This window comes from Salmo trutta, chromosome 9 (genome assembly GCF_901001165.1).
Source record: "Salmo trutta chromosome 9, fSalTru1.1, whole genome shotgun sequence".
NCBI lineage: Eukaryota > Metazoa > Chordata > Actinopteri > Salmoniformes > Salmonidae > Salmo > Salmo trutta.
In genome coordinates, this window is record NC_042965.1 from 3,089,319 (window position 1) to 3,097,181 (window position 7,863).

Sequence of the window (7,863 nt, forward strand, 5' to 3'; positions counted from 1 at the left end):
CGCACGTTTGTTTTAAAAAAAAAACTTTTTTAGTAGAAAAGCATTCCCACAAATGAAAAAAAGAGACGTTTCTCAATGTAATCAAGGTATGAAATGATTGCTTTGTCAATTACAATCTCGTTTTGGGCTTAACTGTGGTCAATTTGCAGTGTATAAATTATTATCCTTATGTTCCGGCGCCCCAACCATCCGCTCCGACAGAAATCTCCCCGTGACTGAATCTAGTTGCCTAACCCTGATCTAGAGCAATTCAAAAGGCTGATTGAGGACCTTTTCTACTGAAGAATGTGTTTGTTTTCTATGATTGTGTTTTGTTTGTGTGTATTGACGTGTATATTGATGTGTATAGTGTATATAAATGTGTATTGATGTTTATACAGGTCTCATCTGTAAAAGGGACCTTGGTCTCAGCATGATTCCCTGTCAAAATAAAGGTGAAATAAAAAGAGCACACACACACACAGCCATCCAGCCTGTCTATATCCCCTGACCAAGGCACTCATCGGGGTGACTAATACAGGAGAATGGGGTGGGATCTGGGGTGTAGAGTAGGGTTGGGGTGGGTCTAATAAGGGTGAGATCCGGGGAGCATGATCTGTCTGTGACCCCCTCCAATGGGAGTCTGTGTGTGACTCTCCAACTGACCCCTGTAAATTAGGAGAGGAAACGTGGCTCCCCCTCTAACCAGGATAAGAGGTACGACCCACGGGTGTTTACGGCCGGATGGATAAACTTACCACTGTGACCATGGAGGGGGGAGTGGGGGTCAGTAAATCCTGCAGAACAGGAGCACTAAACAGCAGCCAGAGAGCAATCAAATGAAGGCTTTTAATGGCTAGGGAATATCTAGCTGACAGAATTGCTGCTTTGTATATCTTACTTTCAATGGTCATATTATAGAGATAGTGTAGCAACTGCAAAACATGTTAAAAATGATTTATAGGTTTGTGGCATAGTAAATTCAGTCTTTATTGACAGTCCTTTGTTGAAGCTGAGGTAAGTAGCAGCTATGGACCTCAGTGAGAGTGGACAAGCTGGTGATGCATCGCATGGCCCAGCAGGGTGCTAAGTCTCTAAGGCGGCTTTAAGAACATCAGAGAGGGTCGAAGTTCAAGTTCAATGCCCCAAGAAAATGGGATGCAAGACAACTGTAGGGGGGCTCTTCTTTGGCCCTACAGAGTACAATACAGAACAATGTGTGTGTGTGTGTGTGTGTGTGTATGTGTGTGTATGTATTAAAAGAGTACGTGTGTGCATTTCTGTTTACCTGTTTGCGTGCGTGCATAGGGAATGGATTTAGAGGAAGGTCTGGGTCTGGCTGTAGTGACCGAACGATTCTCACATCAGAAACCGCTGCATAACAATTGCGGTCCGTCAGGTAAAATAGAGACCTCAGGATTGTTGGACCTCTCCAAGGGCTCATGATGTGTCCCGCCACTTTCCTGTCCCTCTGCTCCAAAGTAAACTTCTACTACCACATGATACTGTCTTACTGGTTAGCTTGAACTGACAAAAGTACTCTGAACACAGTCTATAAACACTTCAACAGTGGATAAATTACAATCCATCATTTATCTGACAAAGTCGAGAAGTGACTCACTGTTATTCTATCAACGTGACGGCAATAGCTTTAGACTTTTACTGCAACTTAAAACATGTGGTGATGACATAACCTAAGACAGGCTTCTTCTCATGTCATCTCTCTTACATTTGAGCATAAGGACACTCAATACCCGCCTTTTAACTGACCGCAGCAGCGCTAAAAACCAAATTACCTTCAATTCCTTTAGCAAGGTAGTGATCCTTTTCTTTTGTCCCTCCTTAGCTACCGCCATTTATTCAAATATTCCGCTCTGTTTAAGAAGTTAACAAATGAAACAAGGAAAAATATTAAGTGTGTGTTTGTGTGTGGTGTCTGTGTCTGTCTGTGTGTGTCTGTTTGTGTGTGTATGCGCGTGTTTCACCCCACGACACATTCAGAGTCTCTTCATGTCTCCTTTTTGGAATCAGAGCCCTAATTATGCTGTCTTTCCACAGCTGTGCTTTTCAACATTGACCAAACATCACGTAATCGAGGAGCGCCCCACCACCAACCAGCACAGACACAGCACAACCTGCAACATTGATTCACCATTCGCTTATTAGCCTGAGAGTTGGTTGTCATGTCATAAGAGTATAACTTACCTCTAATGATCTAAACTGCCCCGTTATATGCTCAAAACCAAGAGGGAATTAATGCCATTTATGTATGCTCTCTGAGCATGTTCTTGGCCTCCCAGTCTCTCTCCATAGCAGCACTCAGCTGAACTGCTTAACCCCAGTCATATCCCCACTGCGCTGCTACTGTGCTGTGGCTCCTGTGGCTCCTGTGTCTTTGTGAACTGGGCTGGGCTGAGCTCGTTGAATTGAGTGACTGTGTGCAGCCCAATGGCATGCGTGGGTGCTTTGTTTTAGCCGAGGCCCCAAAGTGGTGGGAAAGAGCCCTGAGACTGGAACCCCACTATTTACACTCTGAAGGTGTGGAAAACAAAACCAGACTGGAACTAATCTCTATCCCATTTTCCCACACACTTAGCGTAAGTCAGTGCCATGCCTTGCTCTGTGGCACTGAACTATCTACATAGTATTGTTACAATAAGAAATGAGCACAATGAATAAGCAGAGAACACTGTATTATAACCCAAGAGGGGTGTGAAGACTTCCAAATGTTTAAAGGAGGGATACATGGAGAGATCCACAGCACTGACCTACCTTATCCCCTGTAAAGAAGCCCACAGAGAGAGCCCCATCTGGGCCCGGGAGTCTGAGAGTCACCCTGACGCAGGCAGGGCCCACAGGATGAGGCACTTTCCACTCCCCTCCATGCTCCATCAGAAGGCTGGAGGAGCACAGAGCTCCACTTCGAACGATTCCTTTTCAAACATAATAAAATCAATGCTCTTGACATATGGGTGAGGCAGCTGCCCCTGCTTTGGTTCCTAGCTCCATGCAGACACGTTACCCACGCTGCTTGGTGAAGCAGGGAGTGGGGGGGGCAGCATGCTAGGGGTGTAGAGGGATTGAGGGAAAGAGGGAGGGAGGGAGGTAGTAACTGCTGCTGGGTATCAAAGGACACCCACTCCCAACACCGCCATTCCCAACACAAAAACAGCCATGTCTGTGATCAATCTAGACTGCGCCCAGAAGAGGTTATTTCCTAACATCGACCGCCTCTTATTGAGGGTGCTCTGTTGGGTTTTCAGGACATCACCTCGGCCCCCTGTGATGGTGCTGATTGGGAGGCTGTCTCTTTGTCTGGTGCTTCATCACGCCTTGCCCTGTGAGGCATCTCTCCAGCAGACATCCATCTCAGTCTGGCCATGAGGCACTCTAGCACCTTATCAATTAGCACGGCCTGTTTATGGCACTGTCCCCTTTGTGTGTGGCTGCAGTAAGGGGAAGCCGCAGAGGCTGAGCAGGGCAGGCAGTAAAACAGTTTCCGCCCAGTGAATCACATTCACACTCACACACAGGCGACTGCGCTGTAAGTCGTGCCAAGCAATGACATAAAAGCAAACAAACAAAAGAGACAACCAAACAAAAGACATGCAGTGCAACAACGGCAAGTAATAAGACCCAAGTCTGCCCAAAACACAGTGGAAAGTGGCTACTGTAGCATACTGGGATTTACCACTCTTAAATACCCAATACAGACATTATTATACCAATATCAAATAATTTCAGGGTAACAATTAAGTACCTTAATAGCTAGGTTTCCATCGAATTTACGACAGATTTTGATGCGAATATTCTAAACTCGGCATAAAATATTATGCACATTTTCCCACCAGAGATGTCTCCATCAAAACTGACTTTTTGCTGATAAAAGGCCGTGTGTGATGACGTAGTGCACATAAAAATTACTTTTACCTCTAATTTACCATGTACCGAATGAAAAAGTTAAATAAATGAGTTTCCATCGCATTTTCAACTCTACTGATGGTTTTGTCACACTCCGGTCTTGGCACATGCACTCCAGCCAATAGCTATCAGATACAGCGCTACCTACATTATAGCTATCAGATACAGCGCTACCTACATTATAGCTATCAGATACAGCGCTACCTACATTATAGCTATCAGATACAGCGCTACCTACATTATAGCTATCAGATACAGCGCTACCTACATTATAGCTATCAGATACAGCGCTACCTACATTATAGCTATCAGATACAGCGCTACCTACATTATAGCTATCAGATACAGCGCTACCTACATTATAGCTATCAGATACAGCGCTGCCTACATTATAGCTATCAGATACAGCGCTGCCTACATTATAGCTATCAGATACAGCGCTGCCTACATTATAGCTATCAGATACAGCGCTGCCTACATTATAGCTATCAGATACAGCGCTGCCTACATTATAGCTATCAGATACAGCGCTGCCTACATTATAGCTATCAGATACAGCGCTGCCTACATTATAGCTATCAGATACAGCGCTGCCTACATTATAGCTATCAGATACAGCGCTGCCTACATTATAGCTAGCAGATACAGCGCTACCTACATTATAGCTAGCAGATACAGCGCTACCTACATTATAGCTAGCAGATACAGCGCTACCTACATTATAGCTAGCAGATACAGCGCTACCTACATTATAGCTAGCAGATACAGCGCTACCTACATTATAGCTAGCAGATACAGCGCTACCTACATTATAGCTAGCAGATACAGCGCTACCTACATTATAGCTAGCAGATACAGCGCTACCTACATTATAGCTAGCAGATACAGCGCTACCTACATTATAGCTAGCAGATACAGCGCTACCTACATTATAGCTAGCAGATACAGCGCTACCTACATTATAGCTAGCAGATACAGCGCTACCTACATTATAGCTAGCAGATACAGCGCTACCTACATTATAGCTAGCAGATACAGCGCTACCTACATAATAGCTAGCAGATACAGCGCTACCTACATAATAGCTAGCAGATACAGCGCTACCTACATTATAGCTAGCAGATACAGCGCTACCTACATAATAGCTAGCAGATACAGTGTTACCTACATTATAGCTAGCAGATACAGTGCTACCTACATTATAGCTAGCAGATACAGTGCTACCTACATTATAGCTAGCAGATACAGTGCTACCTACATTATAGCTAGCAGATACAGCGCTACCTACATTATAGCTAGCAGATACAGCGCTACCTACATAATAGCTAGCAGATACAGCGCTAACTACATTATAGCTAGCAGATACAGCGCTACCTACATTATAGCTAGCAGATACAGCGCTACCTACATTATAGCTAGCAGATACAGCGCTACCTACATAGGCTACCTACATTATGAGATTATTATGGATAATAGCAATATTATTTGTATTTGTCCAACGGCAGCCAAGCATCGATCATCATGTCACCAGAATAAGACCCTCGATATTTATTGGAAAGGAGCATCAAACTCATCACCTTGCACACTCACCACCCCGTGAAGTTCATCATACCTTATTTCATCTGTAAACTAATAAACTGCATGCTTTCACCAGTCATAGCGGGAGATCCCACTTGTCGAACAAATTGTCTGTTGCCATTTATAAAATTGTATCTGCATTTCATGTTTCCATCAGCCCAGACTTTTTTTCATGCGCCAGGTAATTAATCAGTATGAAATCATTGGAAGGAAATTTGGTTAATGTATTAGATTTCCATTAAAATGGCCAAAAACTGCTTTTTAGCAACAACAAACATTTCTCAAACAAGAATTTGGCTAGGACTGTGTGGGAGTGGTCTGAGTGGGAAGGGGAAAGCTGAAAACTAGCTATTATTGGCAGAGAGGTTTGGAACTCTCTTTGTTATTGGTCTATTAATCAATTTACCATATGGTGATGTCACCATGGAAAGCCGAAACTCCCACCCATGCTAACCTGCTGATTAGAAGTTGCTTTGCAGATTGTATTTTCAACTAGCAACTATCATTAAATAACACCATATTTTTCTCTCACTTTTACAGTGTTAGTGTCATCAGCTGTTTTACAATAGGATATAAAACACAGGAAAAAATGGATTTTGACTGCACTGGGCCCTTAATACAAAATGCTGTGAATTAAAGAGTTGAGAAAACACCATTCTAGGTTTGCTGCAAGAGCAAATCAGTCTGATTCTACACTTAAACCTCCAAAATGTCTGCTTAACTATGGAAAGAAGCATTACTGTTCAAAGGCTGGCAGACAGGGCTTAATAGAGAAGCAGCATGATTATCCCAAAAAGGAGGAGCAGGTGTATGCTGAATGGATATAGAAGTAGTTCACTGCCCACTGACAAAATGAATTTAACTCAGCTGTGGCACCATAGAGGAAGCAACAAAGGAGACTTAAACGCACCAATATGACATCACGTCAAATCAATTAAAGATGGTGTGGATATGATTAATTATATAGAAAACCGGACAGGCACTTCTAAATGTTAAAAGATAATGTAAAAAAAAAATATTACATGCCTGCAAAAGTGGCGCAAAGCAGTTATTTTACTGATGGCCACACTTGCACAATGCGAGCTTCTACAGTAGCATATGCGTAACTCAATGTGAGCCAAGATTACTAATGACCCCAGTGTAAGATTAGTCAACAGGGCCTTTATGAGCGGGTCCTAGCTCATGCGCACCATGTGTGGCGGTTCCCCGCGGATTGTTGTTTTATTTCAATGGAAGAGAGAGGAAACACACAAAGCACAGTGTCCACACTGAAGATCCAGAGAGTAACCATGGAGCCGTTTGTCTCACTCCTCAATGGGTTACCCGGCCATTCATTTAGTAATTTTACTGTATCAATATTTAGGCTTTTCAAATATATTAGCCACTCCGAGGGGATTTTGGCACTGTTAAACATTAAATTAGTAGTGGCTCAATACTTTAATTGTTTTCTTACAGTGTTAGACAATCCCTCTGCGTGAGCTGTCAGGTGATGACAGTAAGGGGCACAAATTCAAATAGGACTATCTCTGACATAGGGTACTTCTGATTACTATAGACTACTAACCTAACGTAGCATTAAGAAAAACAAATACAATCTTAGGTGACAAATAGAGAAATTCGAGCCACTGCAAGATTCTATCAAATTGCCCCAATGAAAGGTGCGCGTATAAAGGCCAAGAATCCTGCAGGAAAACGGTTTTATTAGTCAACTTGCTGTATAGTTAATTCAAACACCTGTTCACAAAATTATGAAATTTATCCAGACTTACCTGACACCTTGCTGGCTATCAGTCCAAGATAAATTATAGAAATACCACTACTGTTGAGGATAGCATCGATAACGCCTATCAATAATCTCCCAAAGTTTCTGTCAGATGACGTTATTGGTCAATGAATGCATCTTGATACTCGTAGCCTACTCCAATTCTTGGGGTGCTCTTGACAGCTCTCGGTACCCCCAGCGAACAACCACACATAAAGCGTCACACTCGTGACGGAATATGGCAAATAACTAACGGTGTTTCCTCTGTGTACAAAACGGTGTAGTGCAATCGTTTTTTGTTCAATCCATCTGACTGCTTAAGGGTTCGCTGAGAGAAAGAACATACGCAGCCATGTCGATCAGCCTCACTACTGTCTAAACAAAACTACTATGCGGACTCCCCGCATGTCGAGGGAAGGCGAAATGTGCTAATCTTAATCGCATTTGCCTCGGGGAGCTCGACAGAAGTAGCGGACAGCTCCACCCAGCGAACCGTTGTCCTTACACCCAGCTATTTCGATAGGCCTAGAAGTGCATGCTTAAAATGACCCGAGGTTCACCATAAAGAAACGTGACCATTACGTTTGGGATTCAAGTTTATTGTTAGAATGATGTGTAGATTG

General features: G+C 43.2%; 1 protein-coding gene across 1 annotated transcript in view; it reads right to left on the reverse strand.

The window, feature by feature from the left end:
- Positions 1-7,502, reverse strand: part of adgrv1 (adhesion G protein-coupled receptor V1) — a 191,703-nt gene extending 184,201 nt beyond the window's left edge. The window contains exon 1 of the mRNA XM_029762120.1: positions 7,248-7,502. The gene's annotated coding sequence lies outside the window, so the exon portion shown is untranslated. The remainder of the gene's footprint in view (positions 1-7,247) is intronic.
- Between the last annotated feature and the right edge of the window lie 361 nt (positions 7,503-7,863).